Source organism: Nycticebus coucang, chromosome 16 (assembly GCF_027406575.1).
Source record: "Nycticebus coucang isolate mNycCou1 chromosome 16, mNycCou1.pri, whole genome shotgun sequence".
NCBI lineage: Eukaryota > Metazoa > Chordata > Mammalia > Primates > Lorisidae > Nycticebus > Nycticebus coucang.
In genome coordinates this window covers 71,312,369-71,328,775 of record NC_069795.1, presented here as the reverse complement: position 1 = coordinate 71,328,775, position 16,407 = coordinate 71,312,369, and the positions used below count along the sequence as shown (strand labels likewise).

Below are 16,407 nucleotides of genomic sequence, written 5' to 3'. Positions count from 1 at the left end.
TCTGAACTAGAAATTAAGGTGCAGTGACACAATTTTGCCTAGACGTCCTCAAGCGAGACATCAGAACAGCAAAGGACACCACAAGATGTTTTCAGGATTCTATCAAAGTGAATGCAAAAGACTGTCAGCGCTCTCTCTCAAAATCACATGGCAGCTTCAAGCAGCAAAATGCATTTATTTGGATTGAAGATTGCACTCGCTTATATTAAAATGTAGGTTAAGGGAAAATAAACTGTCCGAAAGATAAGCATTTTCAAAAAAGTACTGTTGTACCAGGGATGGGTGTGGCCTTCGGAAGTGTACTTGCTTTAGTAGGCTAGGCGATGCGGAAGATGGGCCTGGGTAGAGCTGATTACTGACAGCAACTGGAGTTGCAACCCCAACACCCCCATCCTCCAGGTCTGAGCTAGGTCTGTGGTCTGGTGGAGACATGGCCGAGAGAGGTAGGGTGTGCTGGGGCATGGCCAGAACCAGGAGCTTCTGGGAAGTATAAGGAACAAGGCCAGTGGAGAACTGGACTGCAGGTCAGGGAAGCAAAACTAAGCCAGTGTGGGTAACCAAGGGCTATAATTTAGCCCATCGACACTAGAGGCCAGGATTTAGCAGCAAGACCACATCCAGGGCACCCCCTCCCACCTTGCCTTCCTGCTGTAAATCCAGATAGCTCACAGAAGGGGCTGGGCAAGACTTTGGGGATGGTGCCAGAGTTGCATGGGAACTAGTAATCAGTGACTAGACACTAGTGACACACATTTTTATGCTTTACTTTTGTTCCTTACCCACCTTTGTATCTCAGTAATATTTCCTGTTTTCCAATAATACCTTAAAATCCACAGATGGAATTGCACCATTCAGAATTTCATTATACTTTTCAATTTGCCTTCATTTCTTCAGCAAATGCTTTTCCAGCCCAGGATGAATGCAGGCTCTGGGCTAGTCCCAAGATCCAAGGTAGGCTAAAGAAGAGTGTTCTCTGCCCTCTCAGAGCCTGTAGTTGAGGAGACCTACTCCAACAGAATAAGGTCAAAGTACTTGCCACCAAGCGATCTTCACAGTGTGAGGTAGATTCAAACTAGGTTGTATAGGTCACAAGCAAGAAAATTTTCCCCCAGGCCCTCCATTTTAGGAATAGGTTTCTCCAGGAGTTTTTGGTTCTCCTCCACATTATATTTTAAATGGGCAGGGTGGGAGTCTGCATAATCATTAGTCATCCATAGAACAGTCAGGAGACTCTACTGAGGGAAGGTGGACTAAGTGATTTAATTCATTGTAATCATTCTATAATGATTAACTTCCCTTCCAATTAGTAATAGCTATATTCTAGCTATTCAATAGGATTTACAAAGCAATCTTATAGTCTCAGGATTTCCTCTGATAGTTTACACAAAAGAAGGTCTATTATTTAACAAATAACGTAATTATATAAAATCTTTCCAAGATGAAAGAAATACATAAAATAGCACAATCAAAAATTGGTACCAATAAACTGCCAACATCCGTGATGTCACTTAAACTCAAGAGTATCTGATTCCAAACCTTTATCCTTTCAATATTTAGTGTTACCTGGGAACATTAAGCCAATATTCAAATGACTGTGATTCTGAATTTAAAGTGGCCCATTTGCTTAAGGGTATGAACTTACATATTCTGAGAAATTATTTCTTTCACAAAGAATCTGACATTTGTCATTTCCTTTATTACCTCAGAAAAACTAAAATGGATTAAGGTTCTAAATGTAAAAGTTGCTCAAAGAGTTAAGTCCCTTTTTTTTCTCTGTATGTGCAGAGGAGGGGGTATAATGCATAACAAAACTAACACATTTTAAGAAATGGCAGCATATTTTAAATTTAGGGAAGCACATGTGAAAGCACCTTTTTATGCAAAATATTTATTTTAGAATGTAAATAAAATGTGTATTACAAAGTAAAATAAGACAGATTGGGGCATATAGGACACAATGAAAATGATTAAACGTGTTAAGTAAAAAACCCAAAACACTGGAGTTTTTAAAGCTTCCATTTCACAGCAAGGATGGCATTGCACACTCAAAGACTCACTTCCCAGTGGCATCTTTGTGACCAAAAGCAATATACACGGAACTTCCGCAAATCTTAAAAATATGCGTTTATCAACCTGGATGTGCCATTTACAACTAGTCTATGGCACAGAACCGTAGACTACTCCCCTCACATGTCTTTATCTGGAAGATTCTAAAAGATCTACCCCTACACAGAGATGTTGTTACTTAGGAGAAATTTTCCAGGAAAACAAGATGTCACCCTCACGACTTTAAGGCAATGTAAGTAAGAGATGACCTCTTCTGAAAAGTGCTTTGATTTCATCTTTACTCAAATCTTATTTAAATTTGCAAAGAATCTTAAATAAGCCTTACACAGCTTGGCTGCAATTTTAAGATGAGGAGTTGGATTTTTTAAGAAGGACAGCATTTATAGAGCAATGCATCTTTGCATTTCATGGATCGGAACAAAACATTGCAGTTGAGTTGCATTTTCACTGTGCATAGCCTATTTGCATGCAAACAAAAAGACTTATTTTTACAAGAGGTTTTCTGTGTTATTGTTTTGGTCCCTTGGGATGACTGTGGTAAGGAAGAAGGGACCAGGAGATTTTCATACCCCGGATTTCACACATTGTGTTTATGTCACCATGTGCTCCCCTTTCTTCCCCATCACCCACTTCCAACTCACGGCTCCCTTCATTATCGCTCATCAAAAAACAATCTGACTATGAAACTTTCTCACATCAAAAAACAATCTGATTATGAAACTTTCTCACTTTAAAGATTTACCCCTGCTGAGTAGTGTTCACACTTCTTAACAGGACACACAAAGCCTTTCTCAGCCTGAATCCAGCCTGTTTTCTATTACACAACTTTTACAACTTCTTCACTAGTCACATTTGAAGTATCCACTATTCCCTGACCCCCTAGACCAGAGGTTCTCAATCTTCCTAATGCCGTGATGTATTTTCATTGTTACAAAGGGGTCGAGACCCACAGGTTGAGAACTGCTGCCCTAAACCCTTTGAAGACTGTTTGCCTTTTTTACCTTTGCACAAACTGTTTTTTCTGCCTGCACTGCCTGTCCCACCATCTCTACTGCAAAAATCCACTGCTCTTCTGAGGTCCACATCACTCCACAGTTGGAGCCTTCCTCTCTTCCTCCTTTTTTCACCATATCTGTATCTTCCTTACTCTTAAGTCACACGATTATTCTTCCATGACGTGTATAACAATTTCCTCATTGTATTAAAATCTCACTTCTCATATGGCTGTCCACTCTGAGTTTCACCAGAGCAGGGGACATGTTTCATTCCCCTTTGTATTCCGGGTAATTAGCATGGAAACAGGTCCAGCGTGGGGGCTCAGTTAAGAGTCTATTTATTAAACTTAGTATCTATTACTGATTGCTATAAGCCGGGCAGTCTGCTGGTACTCCAAGGCACTCTAAGTATTTTAAATGATGACTCCACTTCATCTTCACAATAATCTAAAAAAAATTACAGCTAATTGAGTTTCAGAGAGGTTAGGCCACCTATTCAGGGCCATACAGCTAATGACCTCAAGTTTTTAGTGAAATATAGGATTGAATCTGTTTAATTTCTAGCTGATAATGCTGTGTGACTATTGTTAGAATGTCAGACATATATCATATGTCATACATCATATCAAATGTCAGACACTTTTTCTTGGCCTTAATGCTGAATGGTTTTACCATTTTTGAGTAAGTCCTTCTACTCTGCCCTTTACTGATTGTGCAACCTCAGTTATTAAACTTCTCTGAACTTCAGTTTCTTCATTTTTTTGTCCAACCAGGAAGATAATATCTAACACATGTGGGTACTATAACAATTCAGGGGCAATATCTGCTAGGAAGTGAGTGTGTAACCCAGAAATTATGTGTTGGAAATTTGACTGTTGGCAGTATGTGTAGGCAGGGGTCTTTTTTTTTTTTTTTTTTAATTAAGTCATATATACATAGATCATGAATACATTTATGCCTTTGTGGAACTCAATGTGTTTATTATTTGTACACATTAGAGTGCTTACATCCTACTAATTAACATAGCTTTCACCTCATTTACTTAATCACAGTGTTAAGACATTTGTGTTGTATACTTGATAGATTTGACTTATACCCTTGCAATATACTCCATAGGTGTGGTCCTACCAGTAACCCTTCCTCTATTGAACCATCCCCCTCCCTTCCCTTCCCCCCTACGCTTTCCTCCTTCATCCTAGGCTAAAGTTGTGATTCATCTTTCAGATGAAAGTGTGAGTGATTATAAATTGGTTTCATAGTAGTACTGAGTACACTGGATATTTTTTTTCCATTCCTGAGATACTTTACTAAGAAGAATATTTTCTAGCTCCATCCGTGTAAACATAAAAGAGGTAAAGTCTCCATCTTTTTTAATGCTGCATAGTATTCCATGGTGTACATATACCATAATTTATTAATCTATTCATGTGTCAATGGGCACTTGGGCTTCTTCCATGACTTGGCAATTATGAATTGAGGTGCAATGAAGAATCTGATACAAAGGTGGGTTTCATCCCAGGGTCCCAAGGATGGTTCAATATACGTAAATCTATAAATATAATACATCATATAAACAAAATAAAAAACAAAGACCGTATGATTCTCTCAATTGATGCAGAAAAAGCTTTTGACAATATCCAGCATCCTTTCATGATTAGAACACTTAAGAAAATTGGTATAGAAGGGGCATTTCTTAAACTGATAGATGGCATCTACAGCAAATCCACAGCCAATATCATATTGAATGGAGTAAAACTGAAATCATTTCCACTCAGATCAGGAACCAGGCAAGGTTGCCCATTGTCTCCACTGCTTTTTAACATCTTAGCCATCACAATCAGGCAAGAGAAGGCAATCAAGGGTATCCAAATAGGATCAGAGGAGATCAAACCGTCACTCTTCGCAGATGGTATGATTGCATATCTGGAAAACCCGAGGGACCCAACTACAAAACTCCTAGAAGTGTTCAAGGAATACAGCAGTGTCTCAGGATACAAAAATCAATACTCACAAATCTGTAGCCTTTATATATACCAACAATAGTTGAAGTGAGGGTCTTTAAGGAGCGACTAGGTAGTTAAGAAGAATTAATGCCACTCTGATGGAACTAAGCTAATTCTTGGGAAAGTGAGTTCTAATTTGAGGAACTGGATTACTTCTCAAGAACCTGAGTTGTTGTAAAGTGAAGCTGCCCCTTGTGCTTGGCCACTTGTGCATGAGCCTGCTTTGCTTCTGCTTCCGCTTTCCTGGCATGCTGTGATGCCACACTAGGTCCTTGCTAGATGCGACTGCCTGACCTTGGACTTCCCAGCCTCCAGAACTGTGAGTCTTTTTTGTTTTTTTATTTCATAATATTATAGGAGTACAAATGTTTTGGCTACATGGATTGCTTTTATACCACTTGAGTCAGGGATATATGTCCCATCACCCAGCTAGTGTGTATGGTACCTAGTAGGTATGATTTCGCCTGTCCCTTCCTCTGCCCTCCTGCCTGCTTGATTTCTGATGAGTTTTACTTCCATTTGTGCACCTGTTAAGTTTTACTTTCATCTGCTCATTGGTTAGTTCCAATTTAATAATGAGTACATGTGATGTTTGTTTTTCTATTTTTTAGACACTTCACTTAGAATAAAACTTTTTTTAATTTATAAATTACTCAGTCCGTGGTCCATGGTATCTTGTTATAGCAACAGAAAACAGATTAATGTAGCACTCACACAAAGTTCTTAGCCCTGTCCCTGGTCATCACATTAGTCATTTGTTGCTTTCTACTTTGAGCCAGGCATTTGATATCCCTTCATTTGCCCACTTAATCCTTACTTTCTGAAAATTTGAAACTATTCAACCTCCAAAGACAAAGAACCTGAGGCTCATACAAGTTAGTAAACTGCCCAAAGTTTCTTTAATTTAAGGAAATATTTTTCCTCCGGCTCCTGGAACTGAATGGGACCCTCCTTTCAATACCTGAATAGTGTGTAAAGGGACCATTCTGCCTGTTTGCTAGAAAATACAAGTAGAAGCATTTAAAAGGCTGGGGTTCAGTTTGCTTTCCTTTTGTTTCTAACTTTTTTCAGGCAACCATGAACACTTAACAAGCCAGGGAAATCTCTTGGAGACAGAATCTTAGGTCAGCCACAGAATGGGCATATTAATTTTTCTCCTCCCTGTTTGTCCAAACTCCTTGTTTCCTTTACATTTATACCTCTCCATTGAGCCCCAAGTCAAGTTTGCCACTCTCCTAATTCACTTCCTTCCTACCCTCAGGCAGAGATCTCAGACTGGAGAAGGTATACTGCCTTCGCCTTAGGAAATGACTTCCTAGAGGAAGTGGGATGGCTGGGTCCAGCCTTTCAAATAACCTTTTCTTGTGGACTCCCAGATGTTATCTATTTTGATCCATAAGTTATTCCTTCCCACCTATACTTGCCTCACTTTCTAGACCCAGGCTCTTATATGCAAGCACCTGCAGGGTCTGCGCAGGCCCTATAAATGAGGCAAGCAGGTCACATGGGAAAAGGAGAGTTTATACCCTACTGAAGTCAGGCAGCCTATGCCAGATTTGCCATTTGTTCCCCTGTGTGAATGTGGGCCCACCGTTACCACATATTCTGATTCTCCAGAGGAGCTGGAAACCCAAACTTAAGCGAATTCTCCTTATTTTTGAAATATTGGTAACTCATTATGATTAAAGGGTGCTTTTTTAAATTGTTGTTGTTATTTTGACAACTGTCTGTCAAAGACCATTTCTAATCCCCCAGCCTTAAGTTTTCAACCTTTGTCCCAGATTTTGTGCCTTCCCCAGACCACTGGCTCCCTATTCTTACCCTTAATCATTCGGTTATCAGAGCTTGTTTTGGGCCTGACCAAGCACAGCTGTCTCCAAGCTCAAATCTTTTCATCCACAAATCTTTATCGCTGCTAGAAGCAATCTCTTCCTCTCAGATCTCTCATAATATATAGAATGGTTTTTCAGAGGGTGGGTCTGGAATCAATTTGGCATTTGGAATCCTGCCTCTGTTACCAGCTATGTGACTGGACAAGATGCAATTTTCATTTGTGGAACACGGGATAGTAATAGTACCTACCTCCCACAGCTGTTCCTGCCAGATAATACAGTGTTAACTGCAGAACTACGTGTATGTGGCCAACACTGTAACCACTGAACTACGGGAGCCCAGCCTCCACTATCAATTCTTATGACCTTCAAGGCATTGGTAGATACTGGGACCCTCATTTTATAGAAGAAACCACTTAAGTTCAGGGAGCTGATAGCTTCCCCAAGGTGATAGCAGTATTGAGCAGAGAATAATTTATTAACTACTTATTATTTGACACCAGCTTAAACTGAATCAAAACCTTGGCATTTATCTGAGACACAGTACTGCCTACACACAAATAGAAAACAGCTACCTGCATGCTCCTGGGGAAACTTGCATACTTTACTGTTATAAAGAACATCACCTTTAATATGTTTATCACTAAACTGAACTTCTTGAGGACAGAAATAATGTTTACTCCTGTGTGGTATATTTCTAATGTGTGGCTCAGTTCCTGGAACAAAGAAGATTAATGAACTAAAAGAAATTATTAACAACATGGAGATATTGGCAGTGTCTGCTTGTATAAGCATTTGTAACATTGATATATGTTGACAAAATGCTTTCCAGAAAGGTTCTACTCATTCATATCCCCCCTGTCAATAGTATAGGAAAGTATTTCTTATTGTACACTCATTAGCATTATTACTCCTAAACATTCCCCCAACCAAAAAAAAAAAAATACATTATAATTGGATCAATGAAAATATCTTGTATTTAAAATGGCCTTTCTTTAATATTTAGTGAAGATGGACCTTTTGAAATTTTTAAATTACTTTTTAAAACTTCTTGTTTCTAAATAATCATAGATTTAGAGGAAGTTGAAAAGATGTCAAGGGAAGTCGTGTGTACCCCCTCACCCAGTTTCTCTCAGTGGTAACATCTTACATGACTGATGGACAATATCAAAACCAGGAAATTGATATTGGTGTAATCCAAAGGCTTATTCAGATTTTACCAGTTTTACATGCACTCGTCTGTGTGTGTGTAGGCATGTGTAGGTCCCCATAATGTTGCCATATGTGTAGATTCATGTAATGATTGCCATTATCAAGATAGAGAACTGGTCATCACCACAGCCTCCTTCCTGCTATCCCTTTGTAACCACATGGCCTGTTTCTTCCTCACCCCCCCGCCCAACTATGGCAACTACCAATCTGTTCTCTGTCTCTAGAATTTTGTTATTTCAAGAATGCCATGTAAATGGAATCATACAGTAGGAACTTTTGGTAACCTTGCTATGTTTACTTAGCATAATTCCCTAGAGATTCATCCAATTTTTTTTTTTTTTGTGTGTGTGTGTGTAATAGTTCTTTCCTTTTTACTGGTGAGTATTATTCCATGTCATGCATGTCTCACAGTTTGTTTAAATAGTCACACGCTGAAGAACATTTTTTTTCCAGTTTTGACTACGGTGAATAAAACTGGTGTGAATATTCATGTACTGATTTTTTTGTATGAACATAGGCTTTTATGTATTTCTCTGGGACCAATGCCCAAGAACACAATTACTAGATGATATAGTAAATGCAGGTTTAGTTTTGTAAGAAACTGTCTTCCAGGGTGGCTATACCATGATATGCTTCCAACAGCAATATATGCACAATCTACTTTCTCTGCATCCTGCCAGAATTTGATGTTCTTACTGTTTTGTGGGGGGTTTTTTTGTGGTTTTGGCCGGGGCTGGGTTTGAACCTGCCACCTCTGGTGTATGGAACCGGCACCCCACTCCTTGAGCCCCAGGCGCCGCCCTGTTTTTACTGTTTTTAAAATTATTTTAACCACTATGATAGGTATGTAGTTATATCTCACTGTGGTTTTAATTTTCTTTTCCATAATGGCTAATAATGGTGACCATCTTTTCATGTGTTCATTCACCATCTATATATCCTCTTTGGAGAAATGCCTTTTAATACCTTTTGCCCATTTTTCTGATTAGATTGTTTGCTCTACTGTGCAATCTGAGTAAATGAAAATATCTCACTGATGTTTGAATTGGCATCTTTTTACTATTTAATGAAAATGAATTTTTTGCCATTTACATTTCTTTTAAAAAAATCACTGAATTGATAACTATATTGAATTGCTTTTATCATTTTATGAATAGCTTTTGTTGGTTTTTCCCAATTAGACTTAAAAAACAACACATCAGTCTATTTCATCTGTATTCTCCACAAAGCCTTAAAACTATAAGGTTCCTAATAAAGATCTGTTGTTTAGTTGGTTGAAAATAGTTGTAAGATGGCAGTGATAATCTAGGTTGACCTTTTGGGTAGTGTGTCTTTCAGGTTTAATCAGTTTTACTAGTTTCTGGCTGGTATCAATTAATTAACTTACTTACCTAAATGTTCATTCCTTTTATTTTTATTTGATCTTTTAGCACAGTTAAATCTGATTAATTTGACCCCCATGATACAGAGCTGTGACATTTGAGTTCTTTGACCTAAAATATTCCTGACACTATAGAAAGTAAATTTTATTTTATTTTATTTTATTCAGAAAGTAAATTTTATACTCATTGTGACTAAAAGTTTTCTAAGAAAATATTTCTTAGAATACTTCTCTGTTCCAATTCTACCATGTTTTTCCCCTTCTTGTGTTGATGTAAATTCAAAATGATCCTGAAATTCTGCTTGGGCTTATGTTCTTCTTAAATTACCAAATTCACCAAAGGCTTTATCTCTGAGAAGCTTCAAATATCAGCTTTCTTATGACTTAACAATACAGAATGAAATCTATGTCAGTACCAAAACACCAGTAGGTAAAGTGACAGCTGCAAAAATTTTTTCCTTTCTGAATTCCTTCCCAAACCTGTTTTGGGTGGGAAAAAAAAGTACTGACTTTTCTTTCCTTTCTTTAGCTTTTATTTTCTTCTTCCTCAATTACTCACTAATTATTTCTGTTTTTTTTTTTTTTGTAGAGACAGAGTTTCACTTTATGGCCCTTGGTAGAGTGCCGTGGCATCACACAGCTCACAGCAACCTCCAACTCCTGGGCTTGAGCGATTCTCTTGCCTCAGCCTCCCGAGCAGCTGGGACTACAGGCGTATTTCTGTTTTGTTTTTAAATACTGGATATATATTTAATGAGAAGGTAGTTCCCAAATCTATTTGAATAAAGGACAGAGGTCATTAAATAGACTGAGTATTTTTTATTAGAAATTAAGTGCTGTATGTCCTGAGAATTTTGTTGTTTGAGCAAGACTTTTGCATCAGACTGACTGTAGCTTGATTTCTGATGTAACTTGAGCCCTTAGATTAAGGTTATCTACTTACTTGTCTGTTGGGGATAAATTTCACACTATTATGTGTTATGCCATTAAGTGTAAATTTTATTTCATCCTTTCAGTAAAAAAAGATGCTATAGTGAGTTCCAGCTACTTATTTAAAATGAAAAACCAGACTAGGAATTATCATACCAAACCTTCATTCCATGCATTTTATGCCAAACTCTCTTGCTTTAGGGGATTTAACCTAAGAAAAAGGAAAAAGTACAAATTCTTCTTGAGTCACAGATCTCAAGCAGATATGCACAAATATCACTTCTTAGCCTTAGATGAATCCCATATTTTTCTACATAATATCGCCTAAAAGACTTTTCCAGTTTTGTTTTTGCGTTGTGGTTGTTGTGTGTGCCCTTTGGGTCATGAGAATTTGAACTCCTAAAGTGACAGCATAAGATGCTGATGAGAAGAATGTCAAGTGAATAGTCAACGATTTTCTTTGCCCTGTCGGGTACTGTCTCAATTCTTCTGCCAAGATTGTCTCTGGATTGCTCTCACGATGTAGCAATAGAGTGAAACCTGAAGCGTATTTTCTCTGGAAATTCTACTTCATTCTGATTTGAATGGACTTTTGTGAACTTCAACGATTCAGCTTTGAGGTTTCTGTCCCAAGCAGAAGCCTAACATTTGCTGAGTTTTTCAGAGAGAAGAGGAATTGAAGCTCTTCTATATTTCTCAGCTTTCTCATCCGTAGTGCAGACTGGTAGGGAATGGCGACAGTGTGTAGTATGTTCCGAATTCAGCAATCTACTTCACCTCTAACTTAGGGCCCATTTGTACCAGGAAAAAAAAAAGTATTTGATTACAATAAAAAAAAAAAAAGTTGAAAAAGGAGACTCCGGGTCTGGCTGACTTGACTTTAGGTTATTTCCATGTGGCTCTTTATGAACAGCAGAAGTGAGCTTCCTCTAGTGAAGAGGTCTCTATTCATCACCAAATTTCTTGCCTGAGTCGATCCATGCTGCCTCCTGCTGTCAGCTCACTGGAGGCTTCTCCCTCCATTCAACTGGAAGTGCTCTGCAAAGGTCACCGAGGGCTTGGATTGACATTTTCAGTCATTCTCCTACTTCGCCTTTCTGCAGAATTTGACACTGTGACAACCCCCAGCTTTGTGAAATATTCTTCTAATCTTAAGTGACCTAATCTTCTTTTGGCTTCCTTCTCTCCTCTCTGATATGTTTATTCACCATCTCTGACTGCGTGCCCTTTTACTAAGTGTATTAGTTTTCCAGGGTTGTGCTATCAAAGATCACAACCTGGGGGGCTCATAAAACAGACATTGATTTTTTTCTGGAGGCCAGACTCCTAAATTGAAGGTATCAATAGGACTGGTTCCTTCTGAAGATTGTGAAGAAAGAATATGTTCCAGGCCTTTCTCAGACCACACCCTGGGGGGCTTACAAAAGAGATATCTGACCTCTCTTTCTCTGGCCCCAACCCAGTCCACTTCCTATACCTCCCATTTTGTAAAAGATATCACTGTGGGCTTAGATCTCTCCTTCTCTCCCAGTCTCCACATCTGCCAAAAATTAAGTCCTGTCTATTCTAGTGCTTAAACATCTCTTAAATGCACCCTCTCCTCTCTGATCCCACCATAACTGTTTTGGCTTCATGCCTTCATCACTTCTTATATTATTCTAATAGTTTTCTAAATGATCTCCTTGTCACTATAAATAGATTTTCATTCAGCTACCAGGGGAATTTTTAAAGAAAATTTATCATGTTTCTTTCTGTTTACAATTCTTCAAACCTAGGCTGTACCTTTAGAATAACCACAGCTGGATTCCTGGGCTCCTTATTCTGACCCAGCTCAGCTTTACTTACAATTCCCCCACAAACCTAAACCCCATTTGTCAATTTAATCATTCAGGTCTTGTATCTTTAAACCACTATCCTCCCATGGAGTCCACAGCTTTCCATCATTTGTCTTCCCATTGTGATTAGAGTCCCTCCCTGGAGGCCGGCCTTGTCCTTGATTACTGCCTCTTTCAAGTTATCCCCCCCAAAGTATAACCTGGGGTTGTACTGAATATTTCTGCTAGGGAAAAAACCTTCCTGAATTCTAGTCCTAGCAATGCCATTAAGTGGTTGTATAATCTCAGACAAATCACTTTTCCTCTGTTTCTTAATTCTAATAGTAATAGTAATAAAAAAATAATAATTCCCAAATATTTACCAGGACAAAGTTCTAAATACTTCATGTGGATGATCTCATGAAAATCTCACAACCACCTTATAACATAATGACAATATTCCCATTTTACCGATAAGAAACTGAGGATTACAATGGTTAAGCAACTTGTCTAAGGTCACACAACTAGAAAGGTGGTAGGGGAGTGGTATTCAAACCCGATCATTCTGGTTCAAAAGTATGGCCACTTAACCCCTGTACATCCTCCCTCTGCAGCTCACTGCAGAGCCATGCAGTCACACCTGTGAAAGGAAGAGAGAGTCATTCTCTTCCAAATGTTAACATTCTGTCAAAACAGGTCTTTTAGAACCTAAAGAGTTACGGGTGGAGTGAGTGTATTTTGACGAAAATTCAAGAGATGAAAGACTGAAAGCGCTATTCACAGAATCCCACAAATTGTGACTGCTTTTTCTGAGAAAATCAAGCTGTTATTTTCTTTTTTAGATTTATAGTTTCCTGCCTGCAGGAAAACACAACTTCAAGTACAAAAGTATACAACAGAAAATAAAAACCATGTATATTTCTGATTAATATTGTGTGTATATGTGTATCATGTATAAAAATGGTGACATTGTTCATTCTGCTTTCTCCCCTTAAGCTAAACACATTATGAGTTATTCTACCATAGAATTGTTAATAATTGCATGGTTTCCATTATGGATGCTCCATAATTAACCTATCACCTATTTTTAGACATGTGTTTCTAAGATACTCCCTATTAAAAACAATGGCGAGAAAAATATCCATGTCACTAAAACTTTATAAACTTATATGATTATATCCTTAGAATAAATTTCTGAAAGGTGAAGTTGCTTAAAGAGCATATATGTTTTAAGTTTTTGATATGTATCACCAGATTATTGTTCAGAAAGTTTTTTTTTGAGACAGAGTCTCAAGCTGTCACCCTGGGTAGAATGCCATGGTGTTACAGCTCACAGCAACCTCCAACTCCTGTTCAGAAAGATTGTATCAGGATCAGTGACTAACAAGTACATAAATATTCCTCCCTCCTTAGCAATATGGGGGATTCTTGTTGGCTTGCTTGCTTCTTAGAAAATTTAGTATTTGCCACTTTGATAGAGAAAAAAAAATTTGCATTTATTGTATTTATTACTATTTATTGGTTCATGACCAATTTTCAAGTACTGTGGCACAAAAACAGAATCTCAAGAAGAACAGACAACAGTCTGGTTCTATACACCACAATAGGTAGTGCTAGCATAATTAAGTAGTATCAATTTTATTGTGCCACAAAAATTATAAATAAATTATAAATGAATTATAATTTTGAAATGCTGAAATCATGCAGCATTTCAAAATTCCATTAGAGAAAAACAAACAAACAAAAAATTCCATGAGAGGGAGAAAGAATCTTTACTTGGAAATTAACTTATAATCTAAACTAAAAGAAGCAAAGCTGTTTCTCAAAGCAGCAAACACTGGAAAAATGAACATTACTTAGATTTTCAAAAAATCATAATAACAAATATATAGTGCCTGGTTCTAACCACCATCATCCAAGAGAAGGGCAAGTATGACTTCTTTCAGGAAGTCCCTGTTATGGGAACAAGCCACTGTGTGGAGAAATTTGTGGTGCACAACAAAGTGGGCAAGATAGATTTAACTCTACCCTTTATGAGCAGCATGACCTTGGGCAAGTTATTTAGCCTCTTTAAGCCACAGTTACCTCACCTATAAGAGATATCTGTCTGAAAGTCATAGTAAAAAAAAAAATAAAATTCAGCAGAATACCACCAGCAAGCTACACAGCACATCACATGTGATAGGTAACTGAATCCGTCTCCCTCCTTCTACTGCTCCACCCTGCCCGCGATTTCCGACTGGCAGTTTGTGACTCATTAGTGCTTTGCATTTTTTCCTTATACTTTTTTTCTTCTTTCTTCTCCTCTGCCTCTCTCATTTCACTTTCTCTATTTCATTCCTCAACCCTTAGGCCAAACTGACCCTCCCCTACAAAAACCTTACCCTATCATTTTTCATACTTATACAAACACTTAAAAATTTCCTGATTCTTAACTAAAAATCAATGGCTATAATATTCAATATTTGAATGACAAATGTATAAAACCGAAATTAGTCACTCAAAGAAAATACAACCATCACCAATAAACTGCTTTTTGGCACCTCAAATAATTCTTTCCTTCATAGAGCAAAGACATCTGGTAGAAAAAAAAAAAAGTTTCCCACTAAGAGTTATCGAAGCAACTTACATATGATTGTATCCTTAGATACAGTGGATTCTCTAAGAAGGGAGAATGGCTTCCAGGCTTTAGCTAACCTCTCCCTCCCAAGGCTTTACACCACCACCCCCCCAAGGGTTCCAATTTTGGCCTCTTTGTAGACATACCCTTAGCACATATTTTAGCATTTTCACAATCAGAGCACCGTACCAAACCTTAGACTCCCACTGAGGTCACAACTCATAACTGCCCTGCAAAGAGTAAGAATTACCTCTTACCATTTGGGATCCACCTTGGCTGCTCCTGCCGTGGTCTGCTCCTGGGGAAATGACCCCACTCGCTCGTCTGTCTGTGCTACTCCAGCAGCAGCCCAAGAGCAACCTTTTCACGCCTGCGCCGACCTTCCTTGCAATGACTATATACCTACTCTGTAAACTTCTTTAACAGAAGATGTTCCTCTTTTCTCTACAGATTTTGCCCACACTTGAGGAAGAAATTTAACCCTTTCCTTGCCTTGACCTTAGTCTAAATACATTTTAAAAAATAATTCAGTCGTTTGAATTTCAGACATGAACTCAAACTAGAGAAGTTAGAAGAGGCTAACTAAAAATCTCCCCTCTTGAAATTCCCTCAAAAGTCCTAGAAAATAAAATAATTGAAAAGAGTAAAAAAGTCTCTATATCTACAAAATAGAATAAAAAGGCATTGTACAGGTTTTGGTAAGACAATAAAAATTGATTTATTGTAGGTATGGATTTGGAAGGAGTAGCCTCCTCCTGCCAATTTCTATCACCAAGATGACAGAGAATTTCACTGAGCTTGAAGGTGGGGAAACTGTCCTCTGGGAGGACTGCCCAACAAAGGACTGCAACCACAGACACTGCTTTTATGACTTCATTCCTTCTATAGCCAAAGATTAAATAGTGAAAGATAAGATTCTCAAATAGAAGTCTTTAAAAAGCAACATTTTAAAATTGATAGCTGTGTCTGAGAAAGAAACATGGAATTCATCAAGTCAAAACTATAATAAAAGAAATTTTTCCTCATATGAACTCAAAAGGGCACCATGTAAAAACTCACGTCAAAGCAAAATTTCTAAAATTGGATTTTCATTCAGACAAATCATTGTGAACATTTTAAATTCCAAAGACAAAGACAGCTAAAAACAAAATGGAAAGGTAGGATGATTGCAGAGAAATACAAACCAGCTTTGCCTGTAACTCAAATGGCAGAAAACATCTGAACAATATCTATAGAATTTTGAGTTAGCATTCTACACCTAGGTAAGTTACCAGTTAAATCTGAAGTCAATAGGAATATACTATTGGCTCTGTGCCCATAGCACAGTGGTTAAGGAGCCAGCCACATGCATCGAAGCTGGTGAGTTTGAACCCAGCTGGGCCAGCTAAACAACAATGACAACTGCAATGAAATATACTATCAAGCAAACAAAAAAACAATGACAGCAACAAAAATACCACTACAAAAATAACCTTCTTAAGTAAATTATTTAAAGATGTCTTCTGAACTAGCAAGAAATGAATCAAAACTGAAAGCCTGATAATGGAGAAGCC

The 16,407-nt window shown here is 37.9% G+C and overlaps 1 protein-coding gene across 1 annotated transcript in view; it reads right to left on the bottom strand.

The window, feature by feature from the left end:
- Positions 1 to 15,250, bottom strand: part of CD86 (CD86 molecule) — a 61,066-nt gene extending 45,816 nt beyond the window's left edge. The window contains exon 1 of the mRNA XM_053565174.1: positions 15,112 to 15,250. The gene's annotated coding sequence lies outside the window, so the exon portion shown is untranslated. The remainder of the gene's footprint in view (positions 1 to 15,111) is intronic.
- Between the last annotated feature and the right edge of the window lie 1,157 nt (positions 15,251 to 16,407).